This window comes from Herpailurus yagouaroundi, unplaced genomic scaffold (assembly GCF_014898765.1).
Source record: "Herpailurus yagouaroundi ecotype Mexico unplaced genomic scaffold, PumYag 355, whole genome shotgun sequence".
In the NCBI taxonomy this organism is placed as follows: Eukaryota; Metazoa; Chordata; class Mammalia; order Carnivora; family Felidae; genus Herpailurus; species Herpailurus yagouaroundi.
The window spans coordinates 6,365,001-6,389,080 of NW_024412572.1; the positions used below are offsets into that span (position 1 = coordinate 6,365,001).

The following is a 24,080-nucleotide window of genomic DNA, read 5'->3' on the forward strand; positions in this document are numbered from 1 at the left end:
AAGATTCAATCGGATGGACCCCTAAATCCTGCAGGATGCCACCCTTTTTACCCACAGCCCAGAGACTAGGAGCAACCCAAGGAAGGGCCAGGATTAAAGAGGAGGGTGGGGGTGGGGTGGAGCGGCCCACGCTCAGGCCCTAGGAGCTGGCCCTTTAAGGCCAGGCCCAGGCTGGCTGGGAACAAAGGCCCGGGAATGTGGGCTGGGCTGGCGTGCAGAGCCACCCAGCATGAGTCATTTATATTTCTTGGGACTTGGGAATCACTGGATCTGGTCGGCTCCCTCTGCTGGCCTTGGCGCTGGCCCCCTCCCAGGGCTGCCCCTGCCCCCTGCTGCAGCCTGCAAGGCCAGTCTGCCAGAGCCTCCCCTCTCCTCAAACCCACATGCTCTCCAGCTCCTGGCCCCTTTCATCTGGCTCCCCAGAGCAGGGGCTGCAGGGTTAGGACTCTCAGCCTTTGGGCCCACCTCTGTCTCTGGGCTTGGCACTTTAGGCCTCAGTTTCCAAATCTATGAAAGAGAAGGAAAATCCCATCTCTGGAAGGGTGGAGGCTATGGAGAGACAGAATGAGACTTTGTTTCTCCCCAGAGAAAGAGAACTACTCCAAGCTCTTCTCCTGTTTCCCCTCAGTCAGATCTTTCAGTGACACTGTCTCCCAGTGGCATCTGTCTTATTCCATCCTACCCCCCTCAACCCCTCCACTTTTACTTGAAGAAAGCAGGAAGCCGAACCAGAGATTCCAGAATCCCTATTTAAAATGCATATACCCTGAGCTCCTGGGTGGCTCAGTTTGTTAAAATGCATATACCCATGGGAAAGGTAACCCGTCAAAATCATGCCAGCCAATGGCCCCTGAAACCCAGAAGGGGAATTTGACTGTTATGAAGTTGGAGCAGGGGGGCGTCAGGGCAGATGGGAATACATCCAGAGTCCCATTATGGGGTGTCATGGGGGTTCTGGACAACAAGAGGGGCATGATTGTGTTGGCTGGGGTGGGGTGATGCAGGGGGGTTGGAGATCCATTCCTTGTTTCCCCAGCTTGCCCCACTCCTGGGCCTGCCCCAGTACAATAATTTCCTCTCTCTTCCTTGTCCTTTCCCCTTGTTCCAACTCAGACTTCCCTGTCACCCTGTTTGTCTTGCCAGGTCCCAGCTCCCCAGGCTCTGTGGATTCCATCCCTGGAAGTCATGGATTGCTCCATTGTTCTGCCAGGCAATTATGTATCCCTTCATCCTTGTTGGCGTATATTTTTGTTTCTTTACAAAACTTGAGTTGGATAGGAAAGGAATGCCTCTTTTAACAGAAAAGTAAACACATTTTTACGTTGCTAATTGATATTATGGTCAGTGGGGGCCACAAGGCTCCAAGAGATCATTCTGTCCTTTCATGGAAACCAGATTTCAAAGGGGTAAGTAACTGTCCTACCACAAAGCCATGGAATCTGCCACTCAGAATGTTTAGGACCTGGAGCCTGAGGCAGGGAGTGAGTACCCTGTGGAGAAGGAGCGGCTGAGGGGTAGGGGTTTGTGGCAGCCAGGACAGGATCACAGAAGACACCCTGGACCTGGGTTCAAATCCTGGGTCTGCTACAAGCTCTAGAGGTATGAGCGAGCCTGTAGCCACCACTGGGCTGCTTTTCTTATCTGTGAGATGAGGAGGGTTAGAAAAAGTGATTTCTTGGGTCCCTCTGAACACAGAGTGATACAGGTGTGGGGAAGCCCCTGTGTCTAAGTAGAGAGTCTCAGGGGTTGAGGACATTCGTCTGACAGAAGCAGAGGTCAGGCAGCTGTGGAGCAAGGCCCAGAAGCAGATCCAGTGAGCCACTTTGCCCAAGACAGTTCAAGGGCATTGGTGACCCTGCAGTGAGTCATTACTGTCAGCCCTGAGAAAAGCCATATGGCAGTCTCCCCGTGTATAAACTCAGGCTCAAGGTTACAGACAAAATAGGCCCATGCCTTGTTGGCCTTTCTGTTGGTCTCAAAATGACTGACTATCCAGAAAATCCAGGCCTCTCCCAAAAAGAAAGTGGGGATGAGCCAGGCTGTTGGGAGACTCCTTTGGGAAAAAGGGTGGATCCCAGCTCAGGAAGAATGATTTGCTCAAACATATGGATTTGGGTGACCTACTATGCCAATTTGCCCTTAATTAGGTGCCTGAGATCCCCAATCCTGTCAGAATTAAGTTTGAACGGATGCCTGGGTCTGACTTACTGTGCACAAACTCAGTACCCTGGGAATCATAGGTCCCACTTACAGAGTGCATACTTTGTGCCTGGCCCAGGGTTAAACATGGGACCTGAGTCATCTCAGTGAGTCTTCACAAGAACCCTGTGAAATTGGTAAGGGCATGATCACTGTAGTTGGAAAAGTGGAGGCTCAGAGAACCTAAGTAACTTGTACAAGCTCACACAGCACAGGTTTTTATCCCAATCTTCTTTCTCTTTTTTATTAAAAAATTTTTTTTAACGTTTATTTATTATTGAGAGACAGAACATGAGCATGAGCATGGGAGGGGCAGAGCGAGGAGGAGACACAGAATCCGAAGCAGGATCCAGGCTCTGAGCTGTTAGCACAGAGCCCGATGTGGGGCTCAAACCCACAAATCGTGAGATCGTGACCTGAGCCGAAGTCGGACACTTAACCGACTGAGCCACCCAGGCGCCCCATCCCAATTTTCTATATGCCTGAGCCTACAAGGTTAATCCTTACTCTACCACCTCCCAGAAATTGAAGGCATACTCCCTGCCTCCAAGGAGTTTAGGATGGAAAGATAAACGTATGTGGACTAAGATTAAAGAAGACAATTAGTCCCCAAGGATACATATGCATAACTGCTAAGAGGAGGTAAAACACCTGTAGCAGTGAAACTTGCCTCAGGCTTTCCTGAGTCTACAGTGTCCCTGAGCCCCTGCACCAGGTGGCAGAAAGGGCACTAGTCCTAAAGTCAAAAGGCTTGGGTTCCAACTGGCAAGAGGTGACCCAGGCGGCTGTGAAGATAAGGTTGACAGAGACTTTTATCCATACCTTTTGAATTTTGAACCATTTGAATGTTTGAACTATCTAAATAATAATAATACTAAATTTAAAACAAAAGCAAACACTCACTATAACAAGGCCAATGGCTAAAACAAAGTAGAATATATAACTTCATCATACCCAGGCCTTAGCTTCTCCATCTGTGGAATGGGAGGAGTACCCGCCCCGGTTAGCACAAAACTGCTGTTAAACAGATTGATGAGATAAAGCAGGTGAATGGGCTTTGAAAACTATAAAGTATTCAAACAGATATGAGAGAAGCATCTCTCCCACTCAGGATTAGACTTGGCACCTGTGGGCCTAGGGCATGTTTTAAATAATATGCTGTGACTCAGGGCCTGTCCCAGCCCAGATTTCAAAGGCACCATTAGTCTTTCCAGCAAACCCTGTGGTCATCGAAATACTTCTCTGTCCATTTCGACAACACCTGTTCTCACCCCTGCGAGTCTCACCTTCCAGCTGCACCAGGCCCATTGGCCAGGAAGAGACATTCTTGGGGTACCTGGGTGGCTCTGTCAGCTCAGAGCCTGGGGCCTGCTTAGGATTCTGTGTCTCCCTCTCTCTCTGCCCCTCCTCCACTTGTGCGCACGCTCTCTTGCTCTCTCTCTCAAAAATAAATAAACATTAAAAAAAAAAAAAAAAAAAAAGAAGGGAAATTCTCAGACAAGCCCCCCTACACCGGGCCTGGGGTCTCTGCCAGGCCTCGGTGCTACAGGTGCTCAGCTGGCCTGCATATACCCCTCTCTCTAGCCTGGTGCACTGCTCCTCCTTTCACCCCTGGGAGGGGGCAGAGAGCTAACCCTTACTTATTACCGCTCGGCCTGTGCCAGGCACAGTGATGCTCAGCAGCCCTGGGCCACACCAGATTACTCACTGTTCCCTGAACACACCCCACCCTTCTCGGCCTGCTCCTGCTCAGCTCCAGGACTTAAGGCCTTTCTTTCCCATGCCCTCCCCACCCTCCCAAGCCTCTCATCCCTTCTAGAACCTGTCCCTAGGCACGCTGTGCCCAGACTCTGTGCAAAGGCTGCTGTGCTCCATACTGGCCTCGGGCTTTGCTTAGACCTCTCTAGACGGCTCCTCTGGCTGCCCGTTTTAAGGCAAGGATTGCATCTTCAGTATACCTGGGTCCCCTCGGTACCTGGGTCCCCTGGGTGCCTAGCTTGGTGACTTGCCCATGTTACATGTGCAATAAGCGATGATAACATTGAATTTTTTATTTGAGTTTTTTTCCGAAAAGGCAAAACAAAGCATCTTTGAGGGTGGGATTCATACACAATGACTTCTGGGTGAGGGGAGTAGTGTTTGGACAGTGAATCTGCCTTTAAAATAAAAGTCCCTGGGGACACCTGGGTGGCTCGGTCGGTTAAGGGTCTGACCCTTGATCTTGGCTCAGGTCATAATCTTGTGGTTTGTGAGATCGAGCCCTGTGTTGGGCTGATAGCACAGAGCCTGCTTGGGATTCGCTCTCCCTATCTCTCTGCGCACTGCCCCCCCTCATCCGGTTCAAAATAAATAAACTTAAAAAAAAAAAAAAGCCCCTTATCCAAGGATAGCCCTTTCCCCACTGGTATCCCGCCTCAGGGAGTGAATGACTCAGATTGGAAACTGCCACTGATATTCAGGCCAAAACTTGCAAAGGCCCAGACCCCTGAGGCCCGGTCTGGGGCTAGCACTCTGACTGCCTGCTTCCCGGTGCCAAGAGCAGTGGATCTCTTAAAAATCAACAGTCTCTAAACCACCTCGGGTGGGGTGTATTTTGCGTGCTATTCCGGTAATAGTAATACCCAACTGACCCAGAAATCTTCTCCAAGCCTTGGGCGCAGTCTTGCTGAGAAGCTCCAGCCCTTGGCCCAGGCTGCAGACCCGGGCTTTAGAGCTGGAACACTGGACACGTGGGGAGAAACCTCCCCCTGGGAAGGTCTGCAATGTCACTGTTCTCCACCAGGGGGCCGCTCCGGGGAAACAGCAAGGCAAGCCCGCCTTAGCTCCACCTGCCACGGGTCAGGAACCCAAGTGCTTTTGATCCCATTGTGAGGCAGGAGGTGACAGGGTTGCTTTCTAACAAAAGGGGGCTATATAAAAAAGGAAGAGAGTGTGCAGGGAGGGACAGGAAGATATAGGGGTTGCAATAGGAACCCCATGGGGCCTGTTTGCTTTTTCTTAGGAAGCATTTTCCACCTCCCCTGCAAGAGGTCACCTTGTCAATGGCTTTCAGGAAACACTGTCATCTCAGGTCCAAAGTTAATCATGGATTGGCTACATAGAAATTTCCAAAGAATTCTTCTGCTGTCTCCCAATACCCTAAGCAAGAGTACTTTTTAAATGAGCACTTTGTTCTGAGGCTCCCAGACCCATCTGGCATTTGCTCCATGCCCCACTTTGACCTTGGGGTTCTCAGCAGCATTCCCCAGGCTCACCCCACCCATCTCTACTCATTGTGATCCTCCTCATCTTGCAAAGGCCAACAGATTTGGCTAAAATTGGAACAATAACACTTAATGGTAATACTGTATGCCAGATACAACCCCCACGAAGTGGCTACCAACAGTCCCATTTTACAAGTGAAGTCATTGAGGCTCAAAGAGACCATCTGCCCAAAGTCACCTGATACCACGGGATGGTCTCAATGTCAGAATCCTAAACTATATTCTTCCTTCTATACTGGTGGTTCTTAAAAAAATACTGGTGGTTGTTAGAAATGCAAGTTGTCAGAGTCCACCCCACACCTACTGAATCAGAAACTCAGGGTAGAAACGAGCAATCTTTGTTTTCAAGTGATTCTCATGCAAGCTCAAGTGTGAGGCCCATTGGTCTACACCGTGCTGCCGAATGGCAACGGCTAGTGTTTACTGTCTTCTAGGCTCAGGGCCTGACATTTTCATGTTGATTTTGTCGCTGAATTCTTTTAACAACACCTGTTTTATAGATGAGAACATTGGGATTCAGGACAATTCAGTAATTTTGCCCAGGACCACCCAGCTGTTAAATATCAGAGCTGGGATTTGAACCCAGGCAGGCTCTGGAGCCTGTGCACTTGACCACTACACCATACAGTCCCTAGAAGCATAGGGCATTGCAACCCTCTCAAAAGTGGACACTAGTTTAAAGTATGTATAAGTAGCACGTTTAAATCTTTCCTCTGAATATGAATAAATCAAAATCTGTATTTCACACCGGCAGCCAGCATACTCCACCAGTTCCTTCCTGCCCAGTGTCCAGTGCTGCCTCGCACTACTGATCACGTGCCTGTTTACAGGGCTCTGATACATTTACCCTTAGATTCTCTTTATGGCTTGACTCAGGAACCTTTACTGAGCCTTTCTTGGTCTTGTAGAACCTTCGATTTTGTGGTGGAAACTAAATCCAGATAGGAGGCCTGCACACAGGTAGGTGAAAATGACTTTCAGAACAATTAATCATAAGGTAAAATATCAACATTCCACATGACGGTGCATATGAGTTTTGTATGTCCCCACTAGATCGCACGCTTCCAAAAGGCGGGGATGGTTTCCTTGGGATTTCAGGCAATTAGACTAAGAAGCAGTGAGAGCTGTGCCCACAGTGTCTGGCGACAGTCCAGGTGAAAAGACCTCATGAAGCAGATCATATCTGACAGTGAGGTGGGAAAAGGGAAGCTGGTGCATTTCCCACCCCACCCAGGCCTATGGAGGGAGCCTGCCAAGATTCCTACTTGATTCAGTTCAACAAACATGTTTTCAGCCCCTACCCTGTCTTCCCCATAGCCCTGTTCTCCTAATCCCCTGAAATGACAAGGTTTAGCAGAGAATACAGTGTATCAAGGGGGAAGCCAGGAGATAAAAAGACTTTTTCAATTCCACCCCAGCAGATAAACGTCATGGGAACAAGGACTTTATCTGTCTTGTTCACTGCTGTGTCCCAGAGCCTGGCACCTAGCCCAGCATGCTGAATGAACTAATGATGCATTTGTCACCCTGTATTCATTTGGATGGGGCTTAAGAGGCAGAACCATGGTGAGCTGTGCTCCACAGGTCTCTTATATAGATAGAGCTCCTTACATGGGCCTGTGACTTCTGACCCCCTCAGTCCTCCCTACAGATTTAGTGTGCACGTGTGTGTGTGTGTGTGTGTGTGTGTACTGTCCCTGTGGTCGCAGGGTCTGGGTCCTGGCATACATGAAACAGGCTGCAGGTGAGGAAGCAATGCTCTTATGCTCACTGCAGCTCCAGAGGGATGTAGGATGGAGATAGAGAGGAGTTCCCGGAGCAGAGTCTCAGGGACCACAGCCAGGGTGGAAACTGCCATCAAGGGTCGGCCAGCCCTGAGTCCCTGCCCCAGTGGCTTCAGCCAATCCAAAGAGGTCTCAGCCTTCTGCCAGCCAGCCTGCCAGGATAGCTGCAAGCTGAGCCCTAAGAGTCCCTCTCTGCCCAGCAGTCCCCACCTGGCTTCTCACACCTGCTCTCTCTTCCTTCTTCAGGATTCAAATGTGGAAGTAAGGTGCACAATCACACATTCTCCCAGGCCAGCTCCTGCACTCTGAGCAACAGATCCGATGCCATGGCCAGGGTCTGGGGAGATGAAGGTTGAGTGAATGGTCGGCATTGTGCTGGGATCTGAACTGAGCCTGGCTGCCATTTCTTCTCTCGGGCAGGTGGTGCAAACTCACTGCTTCTCAGCTTCCTCCTTTGTAAAAGGAGAGGGTACCACCCCTCCCCCTCACAGTGGGGAACTAGTGTTATGGTCCAGGCCACATACATGAAAGGGATGACCGTCTGCCAAACTCTGCCCTCTGCCAAACCGTTGGCAAAAATGTCCAGTGGGTGCAGACCAGTTCTCACCCAGCCCCCAGGTTTTCTCTAGAACTAGATCCACCATGGGTGCTGAACATGTTAAACAGCCCAAACTCTAAATTCTTCCACATGTACAGCTTCTCTTTTAGTAGGTGCATTTATTCAGAACTCGCCCTGTTCTGGGCACTCTTCTAAGTGTTTTCATGAATTTTCTCACTTCTTATAGATACCTTCCAGGAGAAGCACAGGTTCAGAGGGGTTAAGTAACACGTGTGAGGTCACACAGCTAGAGATGGGCGAGTCAAAATTTGAACCCAGCTTTGTCTGAGGCCAGAGCTCAAACTCTTAACAACTGTGTTGTTCTGTAAGCCTCTGTGTAGCTTTTGAAGGCCAGATCTCTGAGGACATCTTTCTTCTAGTGCCTGACACAGTATCTGACCAGTAGTGTGTGCTCAGGAAAGAAAGAAGGAGAGAGGGAGGAGGGAGGGATTGGAGGAGGAAAGAAAGCAGGAAGACCAGGTAGTCCTGCCCTGAGCCTGGCTGGAAGGACCCTTTCTACAGCTTGGGGCAATGCCCCAGGGCAGCGAGGCAGTTGCTGGGTCACTGCTGTGTCCTCACTCCCTTTCTAAAAACACAAAAAACGCAGCCCTTCAAGGCTACTCAACAGATATCTAGTTGCTCTCTGGGGTCAGTCGTATACAGCTCAATCCCGCCACCTGGCACCGGCTCCCTCTGGGCCCCCCTGCCCGACAGCTGACCCCTGGCATCCCTGTGACTGTTTACTGCAAGGCAAAGTCCAGTTTTGCAGAGGTAGGAGCTCTGGAGCAGCAGCCAGGCCCAACCCGGCCTGGCCTCACCCATGTTGGACTATGGGGCACCCAGGAGAATTTTGGGGTCTTTTCCCCTAAGCCCAATCCGAGCAAACAATTCCTACCGCCATCAAATAGAAGCAACCAATCTCTCAGGCCCCTGAGGAGTTTAAGCAGCAGCCTGGTTCCAGATATAGACACTGGCCTAAGAGGACACCTGGAGTCATGCTTTAGCACTACCCACTGTGACCTGGGACCTCTGTTAGCCACCTATTAAAAATGGGAATCACATGATTATGAAACAGTGCTGGAATTATCCTATTTTTTTTTAAGTTTATTTATTTTTGAGACAGAGAGAGACAGAGCATGAACGGGGAGGGGCAGAGAAAGAGGGAGACACAGAATCGGAAGCAGGCTCCAGGCTTTGAGCCATCAGCCCAGAGCCCGACACGGGGTTCAAACTCACAGACCGCGAAATCGTGACCTGAGCTGAAGTCGGACGCCCAACCGACTGAGCCACCCAGGCACCCCTGGAATTATCTTATTTTAAAAAATACATGTTTATACGTGTAGATACATCTGAGGGGCTATGGACTAAAATATTAACGGTATCATCTCTAGGTACTAGAATCTGAGGTATTCTTTTCCTTTTTGCTCAATCTGTATTTTCTTATTTTTCCTCAATGAGCATAACACAGTAAAAGGAAAAATGTTAAAACAAATACATAATTGGTATTTAAGTATTTTTCCTGACTTACAGGACAGTTTGAGAATAATATGTGTAAAAGTGGCTTGCAAACTTTGAGGTGCTTTGCAAGTGTCAGGGGTTCTTAATATAATTGCACCTGAGGGCATTTGAAACTGTGGGGATGGTGGGTAAGGAGTAATTCCTTTCCACCTCCACGCCAGGAAACCCTGTAACTGAGCAGTACCATGCTGGACCTCGTTGGTTCTATGGTTGTACCCTCACGGAGTAGGAAAAGGAGACTGTGATCATCCATGTGACTCCTTAGCTGGGGCAAGGGAAGGCCCATATGGTGCAACTGCCTGGCCTGCTCCCTGAATGAGTCAGCAGCATTGATTGAACACCCACTGTGTGCACTGCCCTGTACTCTGAACTGAGAAGATAGTTCTATTTGCTTTCCAGTCAGTCAACAAACATTTATTGAGCATCTATCTATCTTGGGCAAGTCAAAGCACAGAGGGCATAGTGTGGAGATGAATCCTTCAGACAGGGAATTTGTGATGAATTATAGAAAGGGATGGGTGCCATGTGATAAAGTGGGAAAATAAGTGAGCATCCATTGTGGAGGTCAGAGGAGACTTCATGGTTTCCGTGTCATCTCATCTGGACCTTGAAGGACAAGAAGAATCCTTCAGAATGTTCTTTCTCTGGTAATCACAGAGCCTGTCTTAGGAACCAGTACTCTAAGGGGACAGACTGCTAGAACACATGATAAAAGGTTTCCAAACGGGTATAATGTAACCTCCAGTAATTTGCAGGGCCCACCCAGTACAGAATGGATACGTGGAGTCCCCAGTTCAAAATTATTGAGAATTTCAAGATGGCGATAGCAGATCATTAGACCAAGTGGAGACCCTCCATGGTGCTGGGTCCTCTGAGCAGGTCCTGTGAAGCCAGACCAATCTCCTAGTAAGCATAGGAGAAAAGGATGAGAGATTTCTTGTTGCCATGAGGACCACAGGCCTTGGGAAACCCAGTGACTTCTTCACCGTTTGCATCTTAGGTCAAGGTTGGCTCCTAGAAAGTGAGAGAACCTAGCCTGATCTGGTTCTGTACTTACCTCTTCCCTTTAGTGGCCTCTTAAATAATGGTGCCAAAAAGGCCAAGAACTGTTGGCTCCTTTCCCAAGGGCCAGGACTGGGGAGCAGCAAAGAACACAAATTCAGATGCCTTCAGTGGTAGAAGTGGTGGTAGAGGCTTCTCACTGGGAAGTGCCAGCCCCACCTAAAGGCATTCACCTTCAAACCATGTACATGTCTGTCTGCCAACAGGACATCAGTTCAGCCCTATGGCCAGCCCTCTCATTTTACAAATGGGGAAACCAAGGACCGGAGCAGGCCAGGGATTTGTCCAAGGCCACACAACGAGACAGTGCTGAAAGCAGAACGCAGGTTTCCAAAACTCCCACCAAGTGCTCTTTGCCTAACAGGTGCCTTTCAGTGCCCTGTGCACAGGACTGTAAGATTGCAGGGTGCTGCCCTCTGCAGTGGTCTTCAGACTTCCAGGACCCTGCTGGAACCACTACCACCCAGGGGAAGACACAGTTTCCAGTGGTTTCCAAATGGGCTCTAGTGGTGTGCAGAGGAGCTGAGGTCTGGCTGGAAGATGCTCACCTGCCCCATCTCTAAGCCAGTAACTCTTACCCATGGGCAGATGGCAGAATTGCCAGAGATGGAGAGGGGCCTATACTCATGCCTGGGGAAAACAAGGCCAAAGGGACACAGTAGGTACCCAGGGGGCAAATTCTAATCCTGCTACAAACAACCTGTCAGGGGAGGAGGCTCAGACCTGCCTGTGGAGTATCTTTGCCAGGGTTAAAGGGCATTAGAGTAGAGTCCTGATCTGGGTCAACACAAAGACTAGGAGAGGCAGGAATCAAGACTCAGGAAAGCAGGGCAGGCTGTGAACATGGAGATTGGGATCCAGCTGGAAGCTGTCCCCTCTGCAGGAAGCAGGCGCAAGAGCCCCAGGGAACACAGACAGGCTGAACCCACAGTGAAGCCCCTGAGGCAGGAACAACTCCCATTATTAATTAGCAGCACAAAGTACCCTGAGGGTGTCAAATATGTACATTGTACAGGACAGAATGTTTACACATGTGTGATCTTATAGAATTTCCATAGCTGCCTAAGGGCATAAGCTGAGGCTGTACATTAAGGACAAGGAAAATGAGCCCCAGAGGAGTAAAGCCACTTTCTTAAGGCTATCTGATTAGGAAAGTTCTAGAACTGGGACAGAAAGTCTTAGTCGGATGCTCTGTGATCTGGCCTCTGGCTACTCTCCATCTCACCACCTCTTTCCAATGCTAGAGGATGTCCTCCCTGCCTCTGTTCCTTTGTACAGAGGTAGCAAGAGGATCTGATGCATTGGAGATGGGTACATATTCGTAGAGCAGTGACTGAATGTCTTGTCCCCACTGTTTGGAATGTCCTCGGTTCCCCTCCTTGCTATCCACCCAGTAACATCCATCGGGGATGTTATTTCTACCAAGAGGCCTTTAATGACACCTTCCATCTGATGACTAGTCTGTTCTCTCATTGGACTGTGAACTCCTCCAGGGTAGGGACCTCAGCATGAAGCTGGCACTTCTGACAAGTGGAAGTTATTTAGTTTATGAAGGGGGCAAGGTATGACCTGCCAGGCCCACTCTTTAGACATAAAGCTGCAAGCTAACACAGTCTGTTCCCCAAACCAAGACACCATAAAGGCAACCTGACCTATTCATTGTACACACTCTATTTTATTGATTTTTTTAAAGTTTATTTATTTATTTTGAAATAGGGAGAGTGAGAGAGAGAGCAGGGTAGAGGAAAAAAGAGAGAAGGAGAAAGAATCCCAAGCAGGCTTCACACTGTCAGCACAGAGCCTGATGCGGGGCTCGAAATCACGAGTTGTGACATCATGACCTGAGCTGAAACCAAAAGTCAGACGTTTAACCAACTGAGCCACCCGGGTGCCCCTGCACACACTCTAAATGCAGTAGGTTTCCCCTTTAAAATAATTCCTGAGGGGCACCCGGGTGGCTCAGTCGGTTAAGCGTCCGACTTCAGCTCAGGTCACGATCTCGTGGTCCGTGAGTTCGAGCCCCGCATCAGGCTCTGTGCTGACAGCTCGGAGCCTGGAGCCTGCTTCCGATTCTGTGTCTCCCTCTCTCTCTGCCCCTCCCCCGTTCATGCTCTGTCTCTCTCTGTCTCGAAAATAAATAAACGTTAAAAAAAAAATTAAAATAATTCCTGAGGAGTGACGTCACCAAGATGGCGATATAGGTTGTTCCTGACTTCACTCCCCCTCACAAGAAAAACAACTAACAACTATTCAAGAACAAGACACCACTGAGAGAAATCTAGAACATGGGGTAAGACGGAAGCACCCTGCTATACCACAGAGACCAAGACAGACTGCATTAGTAGGATGGATGTTAGCTGACCCTATTGTGGTAATCGTCTCACAACGTACGTAAATCAAACCGTCATGCCACACGCCTTAAACTTACACAGTGGTGTATGTCTCAATAAAAGTGGTTTATTTCTCAATAAAACTGGGTGGGGGGGGGTAGAAGGAAAAACAGGGGCTTAGACACACAGAGGGAGGATGACCATGCAAAGACAGAAGCAGAGACTGAACTTATGCCATCACAGACCAAAAATGCCAAAGACTGCTGGTGTCCACTAGATGGTAGAAGAAATAAGGAAGGATTCTTTTCTAGAGCTTTTGGGCAGGAGCGGGCCCTGCTGACACCTTGATTTTGGACTTTTAGCCCCCAGAACTGTAAGAGAATAAATTTCTCTTATTTTAAGCAAACTTAAATTAAATTAAATTAAGTAATCTTCCTGGAAGAAAAAAATCCTGATATGTGAACAGCCAAATTATGGGGGAGAGGGGGTGGGGGATTCATATTAACATGGATTCCCACAGACCCCTTTCCATAACACCCTTGGTGAATATTTTTCTAGTCTTAGATGGAAGAATCCCTTTCTAAGCATGACAGGAAATCCAGAAGCCATAGATGATCAATAAATTTGACTGTATAAACTTAAAACTATTTGAATGCATAATAATAATAATAATAATAGCATATACCCCATAGTGCTTATTTCATACAAGGACTACGCCGAGCATTTGATATGCCTCCACTCATTTCATTCCCATTACACTCTCCTGAGCTAAGCACTGTTCTGATTCCTCAGTTTACAGATGGGGAGCCAGAAGCTAAGTAATGAAACTATGGTTATTCAGGTGGTGAATTGGAGACAAAGCCAGAGTCTGCCTTCAAACCCTGTGCTCTCACCACACCATAAATGTCAGAAGAGGAAGACAAATGAGAAAAAAAATTGCAACACATAGGACAAAGGACTGATTTCTCTGATATACATGGAGGTCTTTGAAGTGAACCCAATAGAAAAATAGAGAATAAGAACAAACAAGACACTGAAGAAGCAAGGCTGTAGAGTGCGTGTACGTCCCCTATTACACTGGCGCCAAAAATTTGATTGACTGATAATATCCAATGTTGGTGACAATGTGGATAAACAAGCATTTTCATACACTTGGTAGGAAAGTAAATGTAAGTTACTACCAAATGTACCAAAATCACTGCAATCTTTTCTGAAGGACAATTTGGCAATTATTTATTAAGAGTTAAAATATCGTCATCCGTTTACCTAACAAGTGCACTTCTGAGAATTTCTCTCACAGAAAATGTTCTCCAGAGTACATTTCATCCACACAATGAAATACTATGTATGTCTTGAAAAGGAATGAGTTAGATCTTTATGCACAGATATGGCAAGATTTAGTGGAGGAAAAAGTCATTATGAGTATGATTATGATCCTATATTGATAAAAATTAAAAAATTCAGAGGTCTATTTTAGATTACTACACATTTGTAAAAGCATAGGAAAAAATATATGGAAGGAATTTATATCATGATAAGGACTTTTCCTTTCTAAGTTATCTATTTTCCCAATTTGAATTAAAAAAAATAAAACTTTTTTAAAGTAGTCTCTACACCTAACGTGAGGCTCAAACTCACAAGCCCAAGATCAAGAGTCAGATGCTCTACCGACCGAGCCAGCCAGGCAACCCCCTCAATTTGGACTTTTGACAACCAAAATGTCATTTTTTTTATAATAAAAAAACATAATTAAAGATAAAATTAAATATAGATAATATATTTAGATATATAGGGGCACCTGACTGGCTCAGTTGGTAGAGTGCACAACTCAGGGTTGTGAATTCAAGCACCACGTTGGGTGTAGAGATTACTTAAAAATAAAATTTTACAAAAGTATTTAGATATAAAAAGATAAAATTAATTAAAGGAGGCATTCTCTGTTTTTGGTGGAGTAGCAACCCCTGTGCATTCATAGTGTGGAATATCTTGCCCTCAGTAGAGCTGCCCCAATAGGATTCAGTCTGAGGACAACTTTCCAGGAACCTGGCTCCTGTGTAAAGTGAGGGCACCATTGGCAATCTGCTACACGGATCTATTTGCCCATTACAACAGTCTACCGGGGCCACTGCAACAGGGCATTTGGAAGCCTGTCAGGGGCCACAGTCCTCTCTGACTGATGCTCACTGCTGAGCATAACCTGGGACAATACCTCTTCCAAGCAGGTGGCGAATAGTGCATTAGGATCAAGATTACAGGGAAGCGGTGAGAAAAAAAGGTCATCGTGAGTGATGCCTCTTTTCAAAATAGTGTGATGGGCTCCAGTCATTAGGGTCCCTCACCTTCCTGGGTTTTTGTGAACCAACAGTGAAGGCGGTTTCAGGTTCTGCAGGCTGGTGGAGCCCCAGCTCTCAGCAAGGCTCCAGCGGCACTGTGCCCAGCTCTCAACCCCAGCAGCGGCAGCGTGACCCCTCACCTCCTACCTGCTGACAGCACTGTCCTGGGGCAAAAATAGTCCTGTCACACTCACAGTGCCCAGCCCCACACGCGTCAGCAGTCTGGGGCTGCTGACTCTGGGGAGGCAAGAACCTTTCTTGCTGTCAGTCATCACTGCTGAGGAAGACCCCCCTCCACACTTGGTCAGAAGGCTGGGGGCAATTCTGATTGCAGAAGGCTCTGGAAAGGCAGCATTATCGGAGCTCCATAGAGCTGGTCTTAAACCTCTTGGCTGACCCTGGAGTCCCTGGAGGGACGGTGTCTTTTGTGGACAGACGTCACCAAGGGAGCAGCTGGGTGTCACCAGGCTGGCTTCTTTCCCCAGTCCCTCGGGCGTCTTATCTTATCATAGAGCAGCAGGGCTGGGGGCGCTGCCGGGCTTTGTGAGAGCCGCCTCTGGAGGCCAAGGCTATTTCTCCCGAGGTATTTCTCTGGGATGAGAGGGCAGGGTCTGGGCCTCATGGTAACAGAAGAGCCTTCCAAAAGACTGAAATGGCCGGCGGCAGGTGTAGTATGTGAAATAACTTGTCAATTTAGAGCAAAGAGACCCTCTTTCTTGTCAAGTCTTCCCCTTGCCCCTCCTGCTCTGCCATGGCTCCGACTGTTGCTTAAATCTAAAGGCCAGGCCATAGTCAAACATGTGTCTTGTCTACATTCTTGGTGAACTTTCCATTCATCTGCAACGGATACAAATGTGGACTTTGAAATCAGAGAGGGGTCAAATCTGGTTTTCGTACATGCTAGCCGGGGGACCTCGGACAAACTAAGTTCTCTGAGCCTTGGTTTCCTCAAGCACAGAATAGATAGTCCTTACCTCACTGTGTCACTGGGAAGATGAAAAGAGGTCATACATATGAAGTAACGCAGTGCCTGTAAATAACACAAGGGGATACTATCACCCCTGGAGGTATTCAGAGGTGAGTTTTTAATGTTTCCCCCCTCCACATTTCTAGAAACCCTATCTTGTTATTTTGTTCATCTTTCAACTTTACTTTGATAGTCTCTGTTCCTTTTTCATTCTTTTGATCTTTTTTTTTTTTAATTTTTTTTTTCAACGTTTATTTATTTTTGGGACAGAGAGAGACAGAGCATGAACGGGGGAGGGGCAGAGAGAGAGGGAGACACAGAATCGGAAACAGGCTCCAGGCTCTGAGCCATCAGCCCAGAGCCCGACGCGGGGCTCGAACTCCCGGACCGCGAGATCGTGACCTGGCTGAAGTCGGACGCTTAACCGACTGCGCCACCCAGGCGCCCCATTCTTTTGACCTTTTAAGCACATCAAGAATTCTAAGTCTTTGGAATTCAGAGTATATTTTACTCTTACTGCACATCTCAATTCATGTATTAAATTTTCAAAGGTTAAAGAGAAATGTAGTCTCCCCAATGCAATAAAGTCATGCTTGAAGGTGAACTATCTTACCTGCTTTAGTATTTAAAGATTTTTTAAGTTTATTTATTTATTTTGAGAAAGAGAGTATGGGAGGGGCAGAGAAAGACAGAGAGAGAGAGAATCCCAAGCAGGCTCTGCACCATCAGCACAGATCCTGATGTGGGGCTTGAAACACAAACTGTGAGATCATGACCTGAGCCGAAACCAAGTCAGACACTTAACCAACTGAGCTACCCAGGCGCTCCTACCTGCTTTAGTATTTAAACTTAAATTCATTAAAATCATGTAAAATTAGGGGCACCTGGGTGGCTTAGTCTGTTGAGCGTCCGATTTTGGCTCAGGTTATAATCTCACAGTATGTGAGTTCGAGTCCTGTGTCGTGTTCTGTGCTGACAGCTCAGAGCCTGGAGCCGGCTCCAGATTCTGTGTTGTCCTCTCTCTCTGCCCCTCCCCTGCTAGCGCTCTGTCTCTTTCTCAAAAATACAATAAAAACATTTAAAAAATTAAAAAATAAAAAAATTATGTAAAATTGAAACAATCCACTGCCCATCAACTGGTAAATGGATAAATACAATGTGGTGTATCCCTTCAATGAAAATACTACTCAAAAATAAAAAGGAGTGAAGTATTGACACACTACAGCATGAATGAACCTCAAAAACGTTATGTTAAGTGAAAGAAACCAGATACAAAAGACTGTAGGTTGTGTGATTCTATTTATATGAAATGTTCAGAATAGGCAAATCTATTAAGACAGAAAGATTGCCTGACATGGGTGGTAATGGAAATTGATTGCAATTGGGCATGAGGAAATTCTCGAGGGTGATGAAAATGTTAAATAAAATTTTAAAATTCAGTTCCTCAGTTACATTAGCCACATTGTGAGTTGCTTAACAGTCACATGTGGCTAGTGGTTACCATATTAGATAAGGCAGTTCTAAATATTATAATTCATAAGCCTAATGATTACATACTGAGCTCTGTACCTTATGAAACTCTTATCTTTATTTTTTAATCAAAGTGCAATAAAACTGAATTTTTTAAAATTTTATTTTATTTATTTATTTTTTTTTACTTTTGAGAGAGAGAGAGAGAGAGAGAGAGAGAGAGAAGAGAGGAAGACACAGAATCCAAAGCAGGCTCCAAGCTCTGACCTGTCAGCACAAAGGCCAGTGCAGGGCTCAAACCCATGGACTGTGAGATCATGACCTGAGCCAAAGTCAGATGCTTAACTGATTGAGCCAGCCAGGCACCCCTAAAACTGAATATTAAAGCTTAAAGGTCTAAAAACTTGAATGTTTAAAAATATACTTTCAATTCACTTTTTAAAAAAACGTTTATTTTGAGAAAAAGAGAGAGAGGGCATGTGAGGGGGGAGGGGCAGGGAGAAGAAAAGAGAGAATCCTAAGTAGGCTATGCACCGCCAGCAAAGAGCCTGACACAAGGCTCAATCCCATGAACCATGAGATCATGACTTAGGCTGAAATCAAGAGTCAGACACCCTACTGACTGAGCCATCCAGGTACCCCCCCCCAATACATTTTTATATTCCAAATAATAAATTAAAAATTCAAGTAGGGGTGCCTGGATGGCTCAGTTGGTTAAGTGTCCGACTTTGGCTCAGGTCATGATCTCACGGTTTGTGAGTTCAAGCCCCACATCAGGCTCTGTGCTGACAGCGCAGAGTCTGGAACCTGCTTCAAATTCTGTGTCTCCTTCTCTCTCTGTCCCTCCCCTGCTTTTGTTCTGTCTCTTTCTGTCTCTCAAAAATAAATAAATGTAAAAAAATTTTTTTTTAATTCAAGTATACAATAATCAAGATTGCATAGTACTTGCATAAGGATAGACAATTTTCTTCAATAGAAAAGTGTTGAGAATCCAGAAATAAATGCTCATATGTATGATCAATAGATTTTTAACAAGGATGCCAAGATAATTCAATGAGGAAAGAATAATCTTTTCAGCAAATAACACAGGGACAGCTGGATATTTATATGTAAAAGGATGAAGTGGGATCCTGATTTTACACCATATACAAAAATTAACTCAAAATGGGAAACAAAGGGGATCCTGGCTGGCTCAGTAGGTAGAGTGTGCAACACATTTTTTTTTTTTTAGAGTGTTCAACTCTTGATCTTGGGGTCATGAGTTTGAGTCTCACATTGGTATAGAGATTACTAAAATAAATAAAAACATAATAAATAAATGTTAAATAAATAAATAAATTTAAACAAAAACAAACAAACGTCTCAATATGTATCATACACCTAAACTAAGAAACTAAAACTGTAAAACACTTAGAAGAAAGTGTAGGAGTAAATCTTCATGACCTTGGGTTAGGCAATGGATTTTTAGATACAACACCAAAAACATAAGTGATAAAAGAAAAAATAAATTAACTTCATCAACATTAAAAACTTTTGTGTTTCAGGATATCTGGGTGTTTCAGTCAGTTAAGCATCTGACTTTGTCTTAGGTCATGAGCTTAAGTTCATGAGTTTGATCTTGAGTTCATGAGTTTGAGCCCTGTGTCAAGCTCTGTGACAACAGCTCAGAGCCTGGAGTCTGCTTTGGATTCTGTGTGTGTGTCTCTCTCTCTGCCCCTTCCTGCTTGTGCTCTGTCTCTCTCTCAAAAATAAACATTTAGAGGAAAAAAAAAATTTTGTGTTTCAAATAACACCATCAAGAAAGTGAGAAAAAAAAAACTCATAGAATGAGAGAACATGATTTGCAAATCATGTATCTCATAAGCACTTAGTATCTACAACATATAAAGGACTCATACAAGTCAATAAGGCCAACTAATCCAATTAAAAATGGCCATTTTCTGAAAGAGCTACATGAACGGCCAAAGTACACATGAGAACACGCTCAACATAATCGTCATCATTAGTTATCATTGCAAATAAATGACATATTATTTCACATCTGCTAGAATGGCTACATCAAAAACAAATAAAAAAGCAACTATTGATGAGGATATGAAGAAACTAGAACTCTCATTGCTGGTGGGGATGTAAAATGGTGCAGCCACTTTAGAAAACAGCTTGGCCGTTCTTCAAAAGGTTACACATAGAGTTACCATATGATCTAACAATTCCATTCCCAAATACTACCCAAGAGAAAGGAAAACATATGTCCACACAAAAAGTTGTACATGAATGTTCATAGCAGCATTGTATTCATAATAACCATGGCAGAAATAACCCAAATGTCCATCAGTCAAGGAACATATAAATCAACTGTAGTATGTCCATACAATGGAATGTTATTCAGCCATTAAAAGGAATGGAGTACTGATACATGGGTAACATGGTGAACCTTGAAAACATTTGCTAAGTGGAAGAAGCCAGATACAAAAGGCCACCTATTATATAATTCCATTTATATGAAGTGTCTAGAATAAGTAAATCTATGGCAGTAGAAAGTTGAGTAGTAGTTGCCAGGGACTAGGAGAAGGGAGAAATGAGACGTATTGTTAATAGGTACAGGGTTTCTTTTTCTTTCTCTTTTTTTAAGTTTGTTTATTTAAGTAATGGCTACACCCAAGTGGGGCTGGAATCATGACCTTGAGATCAAGAGTCACATGCTCTTTCATTTGAGCCAATCAGTTGCCCCCAGGGTTTCTTCAAAAAGTGATGAAAATGTTCTGAAGTCAGATGGTGGTGATGCTTGTACAATTCTCTAAATATATTAAAATTTAACTGAACTGTACACTTTTTTCTTTCTTTCTTTCTCCCTTTCTCTCTCTTTCTCTCTTTCTTTCTTTCTTTCTTTCTTTTCTTCTTATAATGAATTCTGGTTTAATAAGTGGCTATTTTCAGAAAATTCTTAAGAACATAAAAAAGCATCCATAAGTATGAATATCTGGGGATTACAGAAGGTCTTATTGATCTATACACATTAAACAGGTGAATATGATGGTAGGTATATATTCCAAAAAATCTGTTTTTTAAAAAATCATTTACAGACTTCATAGTTCATGATGGGAATCAAAACATATTATAGAAGGTAGAAAAAGCTGTGTTAAAGGTAAATGCTGTCACTATAAAACATGATGAAAATAAACAAACTCAGATTTATCTCAGAAAAGTTATGAAAAGAACAATAAAACACTTCTAAGGAAAATAGAAAGAACAAAATTAAGATGATTCCAGAAATTTGTGAGTCACAAAGCCAAATAGCAGTAGACTTAGTAAATAAGTCTCTGGGATTTTTTTTTTAATTTTTAAAAATTTTTAAAAATGTTTATTTATTTATTTTGAGAAAGATTGAGTTCAAAGAAGGGACTGGAAGAGAGAGAGGGAGAGAGAGAATCCCAAGCAGGTTCCATTCTGTAAGCACAGAGACTGACTCTGGGTTTGATCTCACGAACCATCATATCATGACCTGAGCCGAAATCAAGAATCAGGAGCCCCAATTTTTTTAAAAAGGAAAGTATAATAAACCACTCTCTGTAAATGTAATCCAGAAAAAAACAAAAAGTAGCAGGGGAGGAGATTTTTAAAATGGAAAAAATTAGAAATCTGAACATCTTAAATATATCAACTCTTCTTGAATTTACTTGTTAGGTTAACCAACTTGATGCAATAATTCTATTGTTTATTTGACAAAATGTTAAGGCACGATTGCTAATAAAACAAGAACAAATTGGGAAGACTTACCCTACAAAACAACATCTATTAAATAAACAGATCAGTCAACTTTGAAACAGACCTTAGAATAATTAAAAATGTAATGTTAAGGAATATTAAGGAAATATCACAAATTTGTCAGGGAAAAGGAAACATTATTTATCAAATAAATTTCAAATAACATAAATAATTAAAGATAAAAAAGAAACAATAAAGCCAGAAGATAGTGATCCTGTAATGGGGAAGGATTTTCCAAACATAAAAACAGTGACAGAAATTACAAAGGAAAAGATTAACAGAAATCACAATGTTAAACTTCAGCCGTGTGAAAAACTTCTTAAAATTAAAAGGTACATCACAGAAATTACAAATTCATATCCTGAGCAAAGACACACACTTAACGCCTAGTAAGTATATTTATGACCTCAGTTTTCTAAAGTAAAACAAAATGCCTTTAAATACACATGGAAAAAACCAGAATGCTAAACACCAAAATGTTAGTGTTACAGGTTGTCAGCTTATGAATCCTGTTTGGTTCTACTCCTTGTGTGACTTTGGGCAAGTCAGTTAATCTCTCTGTGCCTCAAGTCCCTCACACGTAAAATGAAAATAACAATAGTGTCTTCCTGACAGAGTTGTTGTGAGGACAGAATGAGTTGATACGTGCAAAGTGCTTACGACAGGGACTGGCGCGCAGCCAGCACTCAATAAATATTAGTATTGCTCTTATTATCATATGCTTTCTTACATACAGTTGGGTTTTTGGAGCTTCCATTTTGTTGATCCAGGATGTTAAGGATTGTAACACATTGTCTGCCACTGACAGACTTAAAGGTTATAAGGAATGGACAAGTGAAAATAGGTCCAACAACTCAAAGAATAAAGATAATGCAGGGGCACCAGGGTGGCTTGGTTGGTTAAACGTCTGACTTCAGCTCAAGTCATAATCTCATGGTTCACAGGTTTTAGTCCCAAGTTGGGCTCTGTACTGACAGCTCAGAGCCTGGAGACTTCTTTGGATTCTGTGTCTCCCTCTCTCTCTGCCCCTCCCCCACTCATACTCTGTCTATCTCTCTCAAAAATAAATTAAATTTTTTTAAAAATAGAGATAATGCATATTATTCACATTACATAAAGCCAAGGAGATATTACACACATGTGATGAAGAAGTCGCAAAAAGAATGTACCTTGAGACAAAATAGGCCAAGTAAAATTCTTACTTCTCTTGCCATTGACCAAAAGATTTCATGGAGGAGATAGGATCTTAGCAGCCACAGAAGAGAATTTATTAGTTATAATTACCATTAACAGCATTAAGAAATGTCATGGGAACCTGTATCTCTGAAAGTAGAGCTAACTCTGAATGGAAGGTGTGGATGGGTTGGGGTGTCATCAGTTTGGGAGGAATGTTGGACTGTTAAGGGCCATAGTGCCCAAAGGCCTTTGCTTCGTTATACCCTTCTAGTATACCGTTGAGCCTTTCTAGTATAAGGGACCTTCTGTTACCACCAATAGGGTTTTTCTTTGTAACTCTGAGCTCTTGTGTAGGTGAGAGGTCCCCTCCAGAGATAAATTATATATATATATATATATATATGTGTGTGTGTGTGTGCGCGCGCGCGCGTGTGTGTGTGTTTATGCATATAAACACATTTCACAAACGTCTGCAGGTAAGCTTTCCTCAGAGAACTGAGCTTGTTAAAGGATGTGGAAATAGCTGCTGGCATATAGAATCTAGGCACTGATATTATGTATGAGCCCATAGCTGTTTGTTCCGGGTGTGTGTAGATATGTACCGGTAGTACATATGACCTGTTTCTAGAATGCCCAGGGATGATTCCAGACTTGGCTACATTATGGTGCTTTCACTCATTTTCCCCCAGGCACCCAGGGGGTGAGTGCCAGGACCTACATTTACAACTGCATTCTGGTGCCCCCTTCCTACTCTTCCTCTCCACAGAGAGGAAACCGGTAGTGGATTCCAGAGAGAAGCTGAGATGGCTGCCTGAGCTTGCCCGTGATAACCAGACAAGGCTGTACTGAGAGTGTGAATGGTGTAGACCTGGCCACAGGCCACCTTCAAAGAAGGAGCTCACTAATGACTCAGTCTGGGCTTGTAAGAAATGAAGGAAAAGGGAGGAAGATGTTTAAAATATGGTAATCTTAACAAATCTAAAAGGCAACTGACAGAATGGGAAAAGATATTTGCAAATGACATACCAGGTAAAGGGTTAGTATCCAAAATCTATAAAGAACTTATCAAACTCAACACCCAAAAAACAAGTACTCCAGTGAAGAAATGGGCAGAAGACATGAACAGACACTTTTCAAAAGAAGACATCCAGATGGTGTTAACCATGAAAAGATGAAAAGATGCTTAACATCACTCATCAGCAGGGAAATACAAATTAAAAACCACAATGAGATACTATCTCATACCTGTCAGAATGGCTAAAATTAACAGATGTTGGTGAGGATCAGAGAAAGGAGAACACTTTTGCATTGATGGTGGGATGCAAAATGGTATAGCCACTCTGGAAAACAGTATGGAGTTTCCTCAAAAAATTAAAAATAGAACTACCCTATGACCTAGCAATTGCACTACTAAGAATTTATCCAAAGGATAAAAAAATGCTGATTTAAAGGGGCACATGCACCCCAATGTTTATAGCAGTGCTATTGACAATAGCCAAATTATGGCAAGAGCCCAAATGTCCATCAACTGATGAATGGATAAAGAAGATGTGGTTTACATACACAATGGAATACTACTTGGCAAGGTAAAAGAATGAAATCTTGCCATTTGCAG

General features: G+C 44.4%; 2 protein-coding genes across 3 annotated transcripts in view; one reads left to right on the forward strand and one right to left on the reverse strand.

The window, feature by feature from the left end:
- B4GALNT3 (beta-1,4-N-acetyl-galactosaminyltransferase 3) overlaps positions 1 to 24,080 on the forward strand; it is a 140,820-nt gene that overhangs the window by 107,728 nt on the left and 9,012 nt on the right. The window lies entirely within an intron of this gene.
- NINJ2 (ninjurin 2) overlaps positions 1 to 24,080 on the reverse strand; it is an 80,020-nt gene that overhangs the window by 4,465 nt on the left and 51,475 nt on the right. Inside the window, exon 1 of one of the 2 annotated variants that reach the window (XM_040462947.1) lies at positions 4,830 to 4,939. The exons of the other annotated variant lie outside the window; for it this stretch is intronic. The gene's annotated coding sequence lies outside the window, so the exon portion shown is untranslated. Of the gene's footprint in view, positions 1 to 4,829; positions 4,940 to 24,080 lie in introns of those variants that run through there. 2 annotated transcript variants of the gene reach the window in all.